The following is an 18,043-nucleotide window of genomic DNA, read 5'->3' as shown; positions in this document are numbered from 1 at the left end:
CCAGAATCCCTTGCAAACCTCAAACTTTGTAAGAAAAACACATTTTCCTCACATTTCTGTGATAGAAAGTTCTGGAATCAGAGTGGATCCACAAAATTCTACCTACCCGCATTCCCCACAGACTTCCAATAAAAATGGTACTTCACTTGTATTGGGAGGCCTAGTGCCTGTGGCAGGAAAAGGCCCAAAATGCAATGTAGACACATCACATTTTTACAGTGAAAACTGACCCTTCTTTTGCAAAGTACCTAGCTGTAGATTTTGAAGCCTAGCTCTGTCGGCACCTAGGGAAACCTAGCAAACCTATACATTTTTTAAAACTAGACACCCAGGGGAATCCAGGCAGGGGTGACTTGTGTTGCTCTAACCAGGTCCTGTTACCCAGAATCCCTTGTAAACCTCAAACACTGTAAAAAAAAGAAGACACTTTTTCCTCACATTTCTGTGATGGAAAGTTCTGAAATCTGCGTGGGTCCACAAATTCCATGCACCCGGCATTCCCCATATTCTTCTGATAAAAATGGTACCTCACTTGTGTGGGTAGGCCTAGTGCCCACGACAGGAAACGGCCCAAAACTCAACATGGACACACCACATTTATTCAGTGAAAGCTGACCCTTTTTTGGCAAAGTGCCTAGCTGTAGATTTTGAACCCTAGCTCTGCCGGCATATAGGGAAACCTTGCAAACCTATATCTTTTTGAACACTAGACACCCATGGGAATCCAAGAGGTGGTGATGTGTGTGAACATTTTCCTCACATTTCTGTGATGGAAAGTTCTGGAATCTGCATGGCTCCACAACATTCCACCTATCCCACATTCCCCAATGTCTTCTGCTAAAAATGGTACCTCACTTGTGTGGGTAGGCCTAGTGCCCACGACAGGAAAGAGGCCAAATTTCAACATGGACACACCACATTTTTACAGTGAAAACTGACCCTTTTTTTGCAAAGTGCCTAGCTGTAGGTTTTAAACCCTAGCTCTGCGGGCACCCAGTGAAACCTAGCAAACCTATATATTTTATAAAACTAGACACCCAGGGTAATCCAGGAGGGGTGACTTGTGTGTCTCTCACCCGGTTCTGTTACCCAGAATCCCCTGCAAACCTCAAACTTTGTTAAAAACATATTTTTCTCACATTTCTGTGATGGAAAATTTTGTAATCTATGTGGATCCACAAAATGCCACCCTCCCCCATTCCCCAAAGTCTTCTGAAAGGAAGAAATGGTACCTCACTCGTGTGGGTGGGCCAAGTACACGCAACAGGCAAGGGCCCATAACGTATTGAGGAGACATCAACAATACCTATCACTAAACAACCTGGTTTTGCAAAGTGGGTCATCTGGGTTTTTGGTCCCGGGCTCTGCGGCTATCTTGGAAAACTACCAAACCCACACATTTCTGAATACTAGACATCCAGGGGAGTTCAGCAAGGTATGGCTTGCGTGGCCCCCCCCCAAAGTTTTCCTACCCAAAGTCCTCTGCAAATCTCAAATTTAACTGAAAGGAATTAAAAATGTTCTCCAATTTCTGTGTGGTAAAGTTGTGGGATCACTGGCCTGACACAAATTTCCTACCACTCAGCTTTCCTCCAGGTCGTCCGATAAAAATGGTACTTCACTTGAGTGAGTGGGCCAAGTCCCCCGACAGGCAAGGGCCCAAAAAGTATTGAGGAGACATCAAAATGACCTATCACAAAACAACTTGGTTTTGCAAGGGATGTCACCTGGGTTTTTGGCCCTGGGCTTGGCAGCCATCTTGGGAAACTACCAAACCCACACATTTCTGGAAACTAGACACCCTGGGAGTCCAGCGAGGTATACTTTGCATAGACCCCCCCAATGTTTTCCTACCCAGAATACTCTGCAAATTTCTGTGTGGAAAAGTGAGGAAAAGTTGTGGGAGCGCCAAACTGACACAAATTTGCTATCACCCAGCGTTCCCCAAAGTCTCTCAATAAAAATGGTACCTCACACGAGTGGGTGGGCCAAGTACCTGTGACAAGCAAGGGCCCAAAAGATATTGAGGAGACATCAAAATTACCTATCAGAAAAATTCCTGGTTTTGCAAGGAGGAACCTGGGTTTTTGACCCCGGGCTCGGCGGCCATCTAGGGAAACTAACCAAATCCACACATTACTGGGGGAGTCCAGAGAGGTATGGCATGAGTAGATCCTCTAAAACTTTCCTACCCAGAATCCCTGGCAAACCTCAAATTTAGCTGAAAAAAATTACATTTTCCACATACGTTTGCGTGGGATCACCGCGCCGGCACACATTTTTCTACCACACAGCATTCCCCTCAGTCTCTCCTTTGTAAAATGATACCTCACTTTGTGGCTGTCTAATGCAGGATTGGCTAAAAACGTATTTTAAAAGAAATGAAGTGCCTAGAATGTGCTGTGCTATACCCTTAATCCCTATGTTTTTGGCTTTTCCCGGTCACAGGCCGTTGGTTCACCCACACAAGTGAAGAATCATTTTATTCGGGAAATCAAGAAGAATGCTGTGTGGTAGGACATTTGTGTCACAATGGTGATCCAGCACAAAAATGTGTGTCAAAATAGATTTTTTCAGCTAAATTTGAGGTTTGCATAGAATTCACACACACCACGATGTGCACCAATCTACACACATCGTCATCGAGCGCAAGTCCACACACACCATTAGTCAAGTGCAAGCCCACACACACCACCAGAAAAATGCCAGCCAAAGGTCAGTACACACAGATAGTCAGCCAAACTTCAGTTCACACATACACAAACTCTCCCTGGTTTCTAGTGCTTTAAGGCCCGCACTTGGGGGTAGATGAGACTAGAAATAATACTGAAACAACCAAAATGTCTGCCTAAAAAAAGCATAGGGACCGTGCCTTTGGGGCTTCTCCATGACATGCCAAGAAACATATCTCTGGTTCCTAGGAACCTTTCTGCCCCATCTGGAGGGGTAGGTAAGGGGCTATTGCCCCGATCTGCCTTTCTGGTGGGGAGCAGAAAGGCTTTTTTGGGTGTGGGGGCATTAGCATGCCCATTCTGGGCCGCCCACACCCCTATGTATAAAAAAAACATAATCCCTGGTGCTTAGTGGGCTTTCTGCCTCCCCAGGGGGCATGTCAGGGGCTATTGCCATGATCTACTTCCTGGGGGGAACAAAATATTGTGGACCTCTGGTGGGGGGGGGCAGGGAGACAATGCCATGCGCATTCTGTGCAGCCCCAACCCTTAAAGGCGAGAAAATAAAAAATCCCTGATGCCTAGCGTGCTGTCTGCCCCCGGGGGCAGAGACTAGAATTTGGGGGTTGGGGCATTTGCATGCGCATTTTGGGCAGCCCCCACCCCTACTGGTGTAAAATGCAAAAAAACATCCCTGGTGCCTAGTGAGTTTTCTGCTCCCCCGGGGGAGCGGATTGAGGGCTATTGCCCCATCTGCCTCCTGGGGGTAAATAAAGACTGTGAAATGGGGGGGGGGGCATCGCCATGCCCATTTTGGGCAGCCCCCACCCCGATAAACATAAGAACAAAAAAAATCCCTGGTGCCTAGTGTGCCTTCTCCCTCCCCTCCCTGGTGGGGCAGATTGGGGCTATTGCCCCTATCTGCCTCCCATGGAGGGCTGAAAGACTGGAATCTGGAGAGGGGTGGGGTGTTGGCATGTCCATTTTGGGCGGCCCCCACCCCTACCAGCATAAAAAAAATCCCTGGTGTCTAGTGTGCTTTCTGTCTTCCCGGAGGGAGACTGGGGGCTATTGCTCCATCTACCCCCGGGGGGGTGAGGGGGGGAGAAAGATTCTTTGTTCTCAAAGTATTGGGGGGAGCAAAAACCTTGCCCAAGGGGCCGCTCCCCCCTCCCTGGTGTCTAATGGGTGGATCCCTGCTTGGAGATAGCCCTCCTGAGGCAATCCCCAAGCAGGGATCAACTATGTGGTGCCATTGGAAAGGGGAGATTCTCCTCTTTACAGTGATACCTCTCCCGTCTGCCTCTGTGCTCAGGGGACTGAGATAGCCCCCTGAGCATCAAGGCAGTGAAACTGAAACTGCGTTTCAGTTTCAATTTCTCAGAAATTAGGTCAGCGCAACGTGCCCACTGACAGTTATTTCAGAGAAATAATTATGAGGGTGTTGGATTTCCTGTGACATGAGCGTGGATGCCGGGAGCTGTCCGAGACACACGAGCACTGGTGCATCGGACGGCTCTCGGCCGTTCCGATGCACCAAAAGGGTTAATGTATTTTCTTGGCAAGTAAGCATTAATGAAATATTACAAGCAACAATCTTGAAGGCATTATTTCTATTGTCCATTCGCCGGCAAGTTTGCTGACATGATAACAATTTAGTTCCTGGGTGTACAAAATTGGATTAGTGTTTGCTAAACAACCAGGTAGCTTAGCACAAAATGAGTGAAGAGTAGGTCTCATCAGAGCTTTATTTTGGTGGTCATCACGAGAGATAGAGTTTTGGCGTGATCAGGCCTGTTCATTTCTGCAAAGAACCCAAACTTCTGGTATTTTTCCTAGGGGTGGGTGGTAAACTCAACCCCGCTGGAGGAGTTCTCATAGTTTTGCCCACTCTGCGCTCCACTTAGAGCATGGAGTTTGGCAAAAAGCTTAGCCAACCACCGAATAGCTGAGTTTACTGCCTACTTTAAGCAGAAGCGGCGATGCACTCTTTTATCTTTCATGCACCGCATATTGTAGTTTCTTTTTCATGGCCACTGGGGATCCTCTCCCATTTTCCATCTATTCCTATGTCACTTCTGTTCTTGTCAATTTTCTTTTTCAATAGATGGGCAAAAACTCCTTTTTAACCTGAACTGGAAGTTCTCACCACGCACAAACTGTGATATTTACAGGCAGACTCGTGATGTTTATATCCGCGGTTCTGCCCAGGTTCCAGGTAAGTGCCGTCAGAGCTGGGCTTGAGAAAAAAGGATTTGAGGAGGCTATGTTAAACTTGGGTCACACAAAGGACTGCTCCGTGCTGGAATGCTTTTTCCACAGGGGAAAAGCTGCTGGTTCACCACATTTGGCCTACTATACTCAGGGCCACACCTGGAGGCCCTGGCCTCTGTTGTGAAAGCACCACTCCTGGGTGACCAGATCCAAAATGCCTGCCTGGACAGTGCTGCCCATTACCTTGCTGGCATTCACCATGACAGGCATTGGGCTAGTGTAAGTGTGCCACCTTGTACCAATTTGTAGGTGGTAACTGTTTCCCCATCCTACAAATTGTCTGTTGGTTTACCAGCACAGGAAAGGATTCAGTATGTTGTACATTTGTTTATTAATTGACATTCGTTATTAAAGGTTGAACAGCATATCCCACAAATTCGAAAAGTTTGGCAATAATACGTTTCACATCTCCAATACCACCAGTAAGGAGCAAATGCATAAAACCACCCCCATTCCACAGTTTCTCCTGTAGTAAAATGTAAATACAGTTCCATAAGTTTCCAAAACATAATTAAGTTAGTTGGGATGCCTTTCAACCCCTTCAGTGCTCACGACGGCCTGGAGCCATCATGACACACAGTGGGCATGTGCTCATGACGGCTCCAGGCTGTCGTGACACCCACCCACGGGGGAAGCTCTGGCGCTCCCCCCGTGGGACGCCGATTTTCATGCCCCCACCAGGGAAGGCGGGGGAAGCCCTTCCCCTGCTTCCCCCGCCCCCTCCTCCATGTCATTATTGACGTCAGTACGCGAGGTGCGCTGACGTCATCGGAGGTTTCCTTTGTGTTTCCCGACGTGCTGGCACCATTTGCTTCCATCGCGTCAGGAAAGAAAGAGGTGAATTTTGCCTCATGGAGGATGGGGGTAAATTTTAAAGGGCATCAGAGGAAAGGAAAGGGTTTTCCTTTCCTCCGATGTCTTTTAAAAAGCATTCCTGCTGCACAATCGCGCCTGGGGTGCGATCGTGCGGCAGATATGCTCATTTTTTTTTTTAAATGTCGCAAATTGTGTCAGGGAGCAGCCCCTTGGGCAAGGGTCACTCCCCTTGGGGGATAATTTTATGCAGTTGGGTCTGCTCCCTTATGGGGTCAGATACAAAATATTTATTTTAAAAAAAGTATGTGTGCCCCCATTGGGCCACCAGGAAAACATTTTTAATCTGCCTTTTGTGTTTTGGGGAGCGGCTCCTTGGGCAAGGGTCGCTCTCCTTGGGGGAGAAATATGTGTAGTTGGTTCTGCCCCCCTTTGGGGGGGCTGATCGTATATATATAATTTTTTAAGTATGTGGCACTCACTGGGCCATCAATAACCACAAAACCCTGCCTTATGGGCGTAAATAATGTCAGTATGCCTTGCACCAAATCAGTCTCATGTCAGTGATCACTGTTGCACTCCCTTATCTACTATCGTTTTCTTCAGGGGTATTACTGCAATACGTCCAATACCTTAACAATTTTTTAAAAAGAGGAGTGGTATATTGGCCAACATCTCTTGACAGTTACACAGAACACCACGGGATGTCTGAAAACTCAATCTACACAGTGCACCCACCAAATAAAGTTGGAAATGTGCAAAAGAAATTTCTGCAAAAAATGTATCTTCCAAAAAAATTGCATGGCAAAATTAATGACTCCTCACGGGAACACCACCCTCGGGGCAACTGGCAGGTACTCACCAGACTGGGCCCCTTTTCTCATCACTGGTCGTCATTCAGTTCAAAAAATAAAAACGAGAATGTGTCCAAACAAAAAACCAAAGAAGTGAAACGTGCGCAAAAGCAGAACATATAGCTCTGCTAGTGACAGACAATGTGATTAAAATCAACAGGCACACCTATTTGCAAACTTTTATTCCTGATTATCAGGCGTGGTCTGTTGAATTAAATAGGCTGGTAGCTAACATCGCATACCATTACCTATCGCCAACATTTTTCTCTGCCTCAAAAGTTTCGGCAAATTTATCAGGGCTACACACCTTGTCACCGCACCACTGTTGGACACTTCGTTCTGTGTCAACTGTCAAGTACAGGAAAGCACAATAATACACACATTAAAAACCCAGTATGCCACCTTTCCAAACCTTATGTGAGTTCGCCGCATTCACGGTATTTACCCTCTAGCAGCTTTCTTCACCCATACCAGCTGTCGAGGGAAATGGGCCTAACGTACTACTCCTGACGTGAGTTTTTCTTAAATGCAATCTTGGCCCATACGATTGTGATCACTGGGCCACCAAGGATGTTTTTTTTAAATTGTAAATGCCCTTTGTGTGTCGGAGAGCGGCCCCTTGGGCAAGGGTCACTCCCCTTGGGGGAGCAATTTGTTTAGGTGGGTCTGCCCCCTATGCCCACTAGGCCACCAGGGATTTTATTTTATTAAGTTATATTTTTGGGGAGCGGCCCCTTAGGCAAGGGTCGCTTCTCTTTGGGGATCATTTATTTTTGCCATTTCTGCCCCCCCTTGGGGGAAGATTGGCCTTGTGAGTCAGGGCCCATCTGCCCCCAAGGGAGGCAGAAGCCATTAGACACCAGGGATTGTTTTAGTGTTATTGGGGAGTGGCCCCTTGGGCAAGGGTCGATCCCCTTGGGAGGGCAATGTGTTTTTGGGGAGCGACCCCTTCGGCAAAGGTCGCTCCCCTTGGGGGAGCATTTATTTGACCGTTTTTGATCCCTTGGAAGGGCAGATCGACGCAAATAAACAATTAATTTTATTGTATGCCCTCTAGACCACCTGGGATTGTTTTTGTGTTGTTGGGAGCGGCCCCTTGGGCAAGGGTTGCTCCCCTTTATGGGGTATTTATTATGGTCATTTTTCCCCCTTTGGGGGCAGATCGGCCATACATTTTCAGGCCCATCTATCCCCTAGGGGGGCACAAGCCACTAGACACCAGGGCTTTTTAAATGTTGGTGTTGGGGAGTGACCCCTTGGGCAAATGCCGCTCCTCCTATAACGTTTTCCATGCTCATGATGTCTCCACGCCGACATGAGCGGCTTGTGCTCATGACGGCGTGGAGGCGTCATGCAACTGCCGCTTGCCCATGCTGCGCCTACGCGGCACTAATTTCCTGCTTGTGCGGGCGAATTAGTGAGTGGGCGGGGTCATAAAGGTGAGCACACGCCACCCGTGACTCATGATGGCGTGGAGCTGTCATGAGTAAGGGAGTGCCACGTCCACCCCCTAGCCTCGTGCACGCAGAAGCTGAATTCACGCCACGGTGAAAGGTTAAGAGGGTGAATTTTTTGGCTGTTTCTGCTCCCTGTGGGGGCAGATCGGCCTCATGCTTTTAGGCCCATCTACCACCTTTGCTTGGCTGGTGGATAGTATATGGTCTAGTGCATTATTTTCATATGTAATTGTAATGTTTTATTTCTTTTTTTTATTCTAGCGTAAAGCTTTTGATTCCTGTTTGCAGTTTCGGCAGTGGTTGTTCTGCAGTTTTGCGTAGTTGCATTTGTTTGGTAAGAAAAACATTTTTGTTGTATTTAGTCCAACTGAGTATTATTGTCATGCATGAATAAATCTTTTTGTAAGTGATATCATAATTGCAGCATATTTAGTTAGTGTTTTGAGCATGAAATTCTTTGCAATGTGTTGTGCATTTTCATGTGTAATTTTCTTTTCTTTTTCTTTTTTAGTGGGATATTGTTGATCCTTACTGTGTCTGTGCAGAGTAGGTGGTGGTGAGTCTAGCTGCTTCTGTCAAGTGAGTGGTATAGTTTTGGAGTATATAGGTCTTTCTGATAAAGACACATTTTGTTTATTACTTATTTTACAAAGTGTTTGTTGTTGACTTATTTGACAAGTTACCTTTATTAGTAAGGATTGTGGCTAGCCGTAGAATGACTGCTCAGCAGGTGGTTGGTATGCTTCTTGAATCTTCCTCTGAGCAGGATTATGAGACTGCCCAGTACATCTGAGGGAGAGGAGGGAGGGGAAAATTCAGGCAGTGAGCTTTCTCTCCACGTGGAATCATCGGATGATGAAGATACTCTCAGTGCGGATGAAGCTACTCTCAGTGCGGATGAAGTGCCTGTTTTAGAGGGGGGCACTAATGTGCCGATGGTGCAGCAAGAGACATCGGTATTGCCGCCTGAGGCTGCAAGGCTTCCTACTGGAAGTGCTGGACTTTGGGTTTATCCAAACATGTTGCAGCCGGTGTTGCCTTCCTTTAGTGGTGATGCAGGGTGTAGAGTGGATTGCAAATTGTTTTTGCCTATACAGTTTTTTCAGTTGTTCATGGATGATGTATTTTTGGATGAGATTGTTGAGCAGAATAATTTGTATGATGAACAGTTTTTGAGGGACAACATTGCCAGACTTAGGCCCCACTCTAGAACTACCCGGTGGACCCCCACAAATCCGAAAGAGATGAAGAAGTTTTTGGGTTTGACTTTTTAGATGGGCTTGATAAGGAAGCCATCCATGGCTTCATATTGGTCTAAAAGCCCCTTGATGGCAACGGCCATATTTCCTGCAATTATGACCAGTGATTGGTATATACTTTTGCTTCGGATGCTGCATTTTGTTGATAATACTTTGGCGTTGCCACAAGATCACCCTGACTGTGACTGTAATTTAAAGATTCAGCCTGTTCTTGATCAATTTGTAGATCGATTTGCAGTGATCTATACTCCACGGAAATAAATATCTATTGATGTGTCTTTGGTCCTGTTCAAGGGCCGTTTGGTTTTTAGTCAGTACATCCCTAATGCACGTTATGGAATTAAGCTGTATATGTTGTCTGAGAGTAGGACAGGATATGTTTTTAATTTCCGTGTGTACACTGGTTGGGATTCCACTATTGACCCCCCTGGTTGTCATCCACTTTTGGAGATTAAGAGAAAATTGTGTGGGATCTTGCTAGAGGACTGTTTAACAGAGGCCACCATTTGTACCTTGATAATTTCTACACTGCTGTGCAATTGTTTAAGGAATTGTTCAAAGTGGACAATTTTGCTTGTGGTACAATCCCCTCTAACCATAAAAGTTATCCAAAAGAGCTTGTTTCCAAAAAACTTCAGAGGGGACAGTGCAGTTCCTTGCGTAGTGATGAACTACTAGCTGAGAAATTTGTGGACAGGAATGAAGTGTACATGCTGACTACCATCCATGTTGAGAGTACTTCATCTGTGGCTGTTTGGAGTCAGTTTGCCGAAGAACGCAAACTTCTGTGCATTGTATACTACAATGAACACATGGGTGGTGTTGATAGAGTAGATCAGAGGTTGGAACCTTACACTGCTATTCGTAAGGCTTACATTTGGTATAAAAAGTTGTCCATCCATCTTTTCAACTTAGCAACTTTCAATGCTTTTGTTGTGTTCAAGGAGTGTTCTCCTGAGTCGAAGTTGACTTTTGTTCAGTTTCAGCAGTCTGTGGTAGGCAGCCTTGTTGTTGTGGAACTGGCAAGTGTTCCTAGAGTTGGAGTGGTGGAGGATGTGGCCAGATTGAAAGAGCTCCACTTTGCTGATTTAATTCCTCCCACGCCCCAAAAAAACTTTCCCTGTAAGAGATGTAGAGTCTGCTTGCGAAGAGGTGACTGGAAGGAGAGTCGTATGCACTGTGCCGATTGTCCTTCTAATCCTGGGCTGTGTGTGCCCTCATGTTTCAAATTGTATCACACTAAAGAGTTTTTGGGAGCAACCGTGAGTCCAATAGTGTACTGCCTGGTCTGTTTGGTTGATATAGTTGTTCAGTTTCACGTTTGGCAATAGAATGATGGCTTTAGTTACTGCTGTTGTTTTTGTAGTTATACTTTTGTATCTAGTTGCAATTGCTTTGTGTTTTCTTACTTGTTTAAAAAAAATTTATGACGGTGTGCATGGACTGGTGGTTGGCTGGCGGTGTGCGTGGACTGGCGCTTGACTGGCGGTGTGCATGGACTGGCGCTTCGGTCTGGTAGTGTGCGTGGACTGGCGCTTGGCTGGTGGTGTGTGTGGACTGGCGCTTAGCTGGCGGTCTGCGTAAACGGGCGCTTGACTGGCGGTGTATGAGTAGTGACTTGCTGCTGGTCACTACACACACTGCTAACTAAATGCCACTCCGCCCAATCTGTGAGCTGGTGTGGTTGCTGTGTCAGGAATGTGGGCATGTGAAAGTGATGGACCCTTGAATGGCGCTGTCTACTTGTGTGAGTGTTGTAATGTGTTGGGCCCGCGGCTGGCATTCTGAATCATTTTCTATGTGTCACACACATGAAAAGTGTATGAATGGCCTGTAAAGAGGATGGTGCCTTGACATGGCTTTACAGCTCATGAACTGTGAGTCAATGGTTTAGTTTCACATCCTTTCAATTATTAACAGTGCATTTAATTTCTGTGAAATCTCTGGTAAATACAACTTATATACTGAATCATCACTCACCGTCGTGCCGAATCCAACCAGAATGTATTTGTGCTTGAGGAGTAGGTGGTTGTGCAGAAATATATGTATTTTCTGTTTTTGTCCAGCAGGGTGTACCTTGTCCCTTTTTGTGAAAGTTGTAAAGTGTTGGTTTTGTTCCTAGTGATGTGAATGGTATTGTGTGTATCATGTATGAAAGGTGTGTGAATGGCCTGTAAAGCGGTTGGTGTCTTGACGTGCCTTAACAGCTCACAAGCTGTCAGTTACTGGTTCAGTTTTTTGTCCTTTCAATTATTGTCAGTGCATTTCAGTTTTGTGAAATCTCTTGTTAATAAAATTTTATATACTGAACTATCACTCACCCTCGTGCCAAATCCATCCAGTATGTGTGTGTGCTTGAGGAATAGATGGCTGTGCAGTAATCTTTGTCTTCTTTATCTCTCTGACAAGGTGTACATTTCATCTAAGAATAACATACCAACTGTAGATTTAGTCATAAACTAAACACCCAGGGGAGTACATGGTGATGTCTCTCTTGTGGATCCCAACAAGTTATCTTACCCACAATGTCCTGCAAACCTCACAATGTCTGTCACATTTTCCTTGCAATATTGTGCCAAAATGTTCACGCTGCAGAAATAAACAACAAATTTCCTACCCCTTCGCCTTTCTCCAATCTCAATAGAAATGGTACCTCACTTGCGTGGGTGGGTCAAGGACTCGTAATAGGCAAGGTCCAAAAATGTTCTGAGGCAACCCCAAAATTGCCTATCTCAAAACAATCTGGTTTTGCAAGGGAGTGTCACCTGGGTCATTGGCCCGGTGCTCAGCGGCTACCTAGGGAAACCTACCAGACCCATACATTTCTGAAAACTAGACACACTGGGGATTGCATGGAAGTATGATTTGCGTGGATGCTCCAACGTTTCCTTACCCAGAATCCCCTGCAAATCTCAAATTCAGCTGAAAAAAATCACTTTTTTCACAGTCTCCCCCCGTCTCCTGTTTAAAACAGTGCCTCACTTCCAAGTACACACGACAGGCAAGGGCCCAAAACGTACTAAGGCGAAATCAAAATTGCCTATCTCAAAATGACCTGGTTTTGCAAGGGAGGGTCACCTAGGTTTTTGGCCCGGTGTGTCTAGTTTTCAGAAATGTATGGGTCTGGTAGGCTTGCGTGGATCCCCCAACGTTTCCTTACCCAGAATCCCCTGCAAACCTAAAATTTAGCTGAAAAAATCACTTTTTCACATATTTTTTGCGGGGGAATGTTGTGGCATCACTGGGCTGACACAATTTTTCTACCACCCAGCATTCCCCCGGGTCTATCGATGAAAACGGTTTCACTCGTCTGGGAGACCCAAGTACCTGCGGCAGGCAAGGGCCCAAATGTATTGAGGAGACATCAAAATTGCCTACTTCAAAACTACGTGGTTTTGCAAGGGGGGTCACCAGGGTTTTTAGCCCGGTGCTCGGTGGCCACCTAGGGAAACCTACCAAACCCACACATTTCTGAAAACTAGACACCCGGGGATTCTAAGGAGGTATGGCTTGCATGGATCACCCAAAGTTTCCTTACCCAGAATCCCCTGCAAACCTCAAATTTAGCTGAAAACAAATCACTTTTTTCACACATTTTTGTGTGGGAAAGTTGTGGTATCACCGGGATGACACAAATTTCCTACAACCCAGCGTTCCCCTGGGTCTCCCAATAAAAACGGTGCCTCACTCCTCTGGGAGACCCAAGTACCCGCGAAAGGCAGGGGCCCACAACGTATTGAGGTGACATCAAAATGATGTCGCCTCAATACGTTTTGGGCCCTTGCCTGTCATGGGTACTTGGGCCTTGTTAGAAATGGGGGTCTCTAGGTGGCAATGGCTGGCCACTGTCCAAGTAGGGAGCCTTCTTCCTAAGTCAGAGTAATGGAGCTACTCCCTTTGATAACCCCTGCTCAGCCCTGTGGTAATGCAGCACGAGCAGACATGCTTATCTCAGAGGCAGTCTGTGAAGCATTTATGGCCATACACAGTAAACACAGTGAAGAACACTACAAAGGGACACCACACAAGTAGGTATAAAAAAATAAGAATCTTTATATAGACTTATCACAAGACCCAAAACGACAAAAAGCCACAAGACCTTAAAAATGGAAATACTCTTAGAATGCTGCAAAAATAGTTCAAAGTGTGCAAAAAGGAGTTCAGTTCAAAGCAGTGGTCTCTGCGACTCTTTTACTCACAAAGTACCTGGATTGGCAGTGGAAATAAGCAAAATGTCGCAATGATCTGCTGATGTGAGTGAAGGCAATGCGATGAACTTATGCACGCGAGGCCGGTGATGCGATGAATCCTTGCCGGGGGGGAAGAGACGATGCGCCGGTCTGCTGATGTGTACTGAGAGCAGGTTGCGATGCGGAGAAATGGTGCTCGCTTGGGAGCGACGATCCTGGTGCAATGCGATGAAAGTGCCCCCCACGATGCGTCCGCGCAGCAATGTCGTGATGCGCCGATCGCTGGGATGCGACGGTCTTGATGCGATGCGATGATCTTGATATTGCAAGCACTCAGAGGCAGCAGTGCGATGATTCTCAATGGTGCTCTAAGCTGCAGCAGTACGCGAACATGCGGTGCGATGATTTAAGTTGCGAGCATTTGGGGGCAGCAGCAGAATTCACAAAATGGCGCTTTCAGCTGCAGCGGCTCGCAAGTGTGCGTTAGCGGTGAGTTTAGCCTGCGTTCTCTGCAGGAACTAGAGGCCCTGGAATTCTCTGCAAGAGCCTCACCTGCAAATAGAAGTCCTCGCTGGGAGGATTCAAAAGGCTGATGGTGAAGTCTAATGTGCCTGAGACTTCAACTGGAGGCAACCTCAACTCAAGCCCTTGGGTGATTGCTTCAGCAAGATCTGTGAAAGTTCTCTGCAAGTCCTTTCCCCTCTTCTTCCAAATCCACTGGTAACCCGCTGCAGGCCAACCCCAGAAGCAGCACACTGGGACAAGGGCAGTTCAACCCCTGCAGATTCCTTGGTTACATGGACAGAGGTTTGTCTTGACATCCAGAATTAATACCAATTGTAGGGGTTTCAGCACAGATATTTATACTCCAAAAGTCTTTGTTCTAAACAGTCACAAGTCACTGAGCCCAGCCACAACCGGTTCTGATCAGGCCTGGAGCACTTTGTTTACAAGGCTGCATCCTTCCTCTCAGAAAGAGGGGGTCTGCTATCAGATGCACAGTGCGTGGTGGAGCCAGCATTTACCTTGCCAGGCACAACCCTGCTCAGATCAAAAGGGTCACCCCTTCCCTACTCCAAAAGCAGATCTCTCTAATCACTCCAGGTCTGACTCAGCCGTTCTGTCCCTCCAAAATCAGACAACCAATACACATAACTGCAGAGCACACTGGAAGGCTTAGGCATGAAAATACCTACTTTCTAAAAGTGGTATTTTCAAACACAGAATGTTAAAACCAACTTCAGTAATAGGTGTCTTTTATCATTCTGAGTTGAGGCAGACTAAACTCGAATTTCTACCATGTTCCCTGAGTCAGTCAGGATTATAAGGTGTAATAATCAAACTGCCCATTCTGGCCTATGGAGAACAGGTAGCCTTGCAATAGTGAAAAATGAAAATGGCTGCAATTCACTATTAGGACATGCTACACATGTCCTACTTTTCACATACAATGCACCTGGCCATATGGGTGACTCACATGATGCCAAGGGAAGGTTTTAGGGACTGGGAAGTCATTTTGAAAAATGGCCCATAATTCTCATGCTAGTATGAGTATTCCCAATTTTGGAAATGTGCAAATATCTACTGTTTCTAAACTCTATATTTTATTCCCATTTCAGAAATACATAGATGTCTTTCATACCGATTTTTCAATGTATACATTTTCACAGAATAATTGCTAAATACCTGGTACATAATTAAAAACCATTGCAAGTTGCATCTCAGTTTTTGGCTCTGAGTTAGTTGGGTTCTTGGTGAACCTCCAACTCTTATATATCCCTGCAATCAGTAAGGTCCTGCGGATGTAACAGTATATTGCTTCAAAGAGCTGTCATAATTAGAAGAAGTTACAGGTGAAAACGTTGACACAAACGGCTGTTTTTTTCAACTAGTTTTCAATTTTTCCTATATTTAACCATTAGCTTCTATAAAGAAACCTTGAAGGATCTACACAAATGACCCCTTGCTGAATTCAGAATGTTGTCAACTTTACTAATATGTATAGCTGTCCAGGATCCATTAATGCTTTCATACCCATTTCTATCATTAACTGGAAGGAGGTTGAAAGCACAAAAAATAGCAAAAATATGATATGTCCCAAAAAAATCCCAAAACTGTGTAAAAGAAATTGGATTTTTGACCAAAGGCTGTCATTCCCGAAAATCTGGGAAACTGTTAATTTCAGCCCCACAAACCCTTTTTTGATACCCTTTTCAGGGAAAAACCCAGACGCTTTCATTTGCAGCACTTTACTCCCATTTTTCACAAAAAAACAAAATTTAGCTGTATTTTGGCTAATTTCTGGGTCCCTCCAGGGGATTTCCCCCATGATGTTGGAAAAAAAGGGCGCAAATTTGGCGTGAATCCCTTATGTGGTCAAAAAGCTCAGGGGCCTAGCCGCGAACTACCCCAAATAGCAAAAAAAAGGCTTAGCACATGGGGGAAAAGGCCTAGCAACGAAGAGTTAATGGATTGGCAGAGGGTGGCTCCTCAGTTACTCACATATAAAGGGGTCAGCAAAACCAATTTGGCACTTCTCTTCTTGGTGCCATGAAAGGTATATCCTCAGGATCTGTGCATGCGCCATGTCAGATCATAGAAAAGGGAACACCAAAAAAGTACCTGATCCTACCTTTATCTGTCCCATTCTCCGGCTGCGCTTTGAATTAGTGGTTGTAGAAGCGCTGAGAATCTGCTTATTTTCCAGCATGCACTGTACTGCTAAATGAACTATTTAATCTACCACATTTTAACTACCTCCTAAAATGTACACACAAGCGCGTTATTGAGACTTGCTAATTATTTTGTGTTTGGGGAGGAACAGGAATAATGTGTCAATGTTTTTTAGCAGTGCTTAAAATTACCCTTTGTTAAATGACTCCCAATATTGGCAGCTAAGGCACCTGAAACTCAAGGGGATTAAAGACTTTGGCCAGGGTACCACAGTGCAATCATGTGAGGAAGCTGGAATTAGAACCATAGTCGGCAATGTAACAACTAGAGACCACTAGACACTATCGTCTATGATTGTATGTGTATGTCACTTAAATGAATAGCTGGTCTGCAATCAACCATCCCCAAAGTATACAGTGGATTGCTGTCAGATGTACTGAACAAGAAATGTTTCAAATTCAAAGGCACCCATTACCTTCAGACTCATGGTACTTCTATGGGGAGTACCTTTGCTCCGAGCTTGGCGGGACTCTACGTGGCGGCCTTTGAGGACCAATTTATCTTCACTCCCACAATATCAAATTTCAAAGTATGGAAACGGTTCATCAACGATGTGCTCCTAATCAGGGAGGGAGATGCCCAGTCTATTGGTGAGTTTCTAGACTGGCTCAACAACAGGAATCCCCTCCTGCACTTTACATCAACTATAACTAGTGCCTGACCTTTCTGGACTTCAAAATCTTCCCAGGGGAGGACAAACTACAAACACGAGTGTTCCACAAGCCACCAGACAGGAAAAGCTGTTTGAAAGCTTCCACCCCAAATCATTAAGATATAACCTCTCAGTGAGCCAATTTGTATGCCTCTGATGAAATTGCTCCAACACAGGGGATTTTAGGGAGGATACTAACACTCTAGCGGCGAAACTACTGAACAGGAAATACCCTCGAAAAACAATCAAACGGACACAGAAGAGGACACTTAACTGTAACAGAGAAGCCCTACTGGGGACAGTGGAAAAAGCTCAGACGAACAAGGCCATCTGTGTGACTTTTAACACCGCCTCCAACAACATCAAATGGATTATATTATGAAACTGGAGGATCCTGAACTCCAACAGTCATCACCTGGAGTAACCTCTTTACTCCTTCAAAAGAAGTCAGAATATAAGGGATCTACTGGTGCAAACCAGACCACGGCCCTCCTTATCAAAACCAAACATACGGGAACACCAGGAGAACCTGTGGGAACTCCCTCCAGTGACTGGACATACTAGGTGTGGAGCATGTGATGTTTGTCATTAAACCGCCAACACGAAAAGCATTGACATCGGACTGACTTACCCATGGAAAGAACTAAGCCATACCAATTGTAATACCAGCAATGTTATTTATATCATTAGATGTCCGTGCGGCCTGATCTACATTGGTATGACGACACGCAGAGTCAAAATAAGACTCATGGAACACAGATCCAGGATCAGGTGCCAAAAAACAACAACACGCCTTACCACACATTGCAAGGAAAATAAACACTCAGTCAACAATTTGTTCTGGACAGTTTTGGATAAACCTAATATCCCTTTGACTGCCCATAACACTGAGAATGCCCTTTTCGTAAGGGAAAAGAAATGGATATACAGAGTTTGTAGCCACATCTCTGGACTCAACGATGACATTCCCTGGAATGCACTTAACAACCTATAATCAACCATGGGGGTGGGTAAATGATGATTAATGATGACCGAGCATATACCTTGAGGATATTGACTGGATCCAGAGTACCCAGATTGCCATCTGGGTCCAAAACCTGCCCTGAACGATGTCTCCCTCTCCCCCTCTGTGGATATCC

This window comes from Lissotriton helveticus, chromosome 3_1, assembly GCF_964261635.1.
Source record: "Lissotriton helveticus chromosome 3_1, aLisHel1.1, whole genome shotgun sequence".
Taxonomy (NCBI): Eukaryota; Metazoa; Chordata; class Amphibia; order Caudata; family Salamandridae; genus Lissotriton; species Lissotriton helveticus.
The sequence above is the reverse complement of the archived record's forward strand: the minus strand, read 5'-3'. Positions refer to the sequence as shown.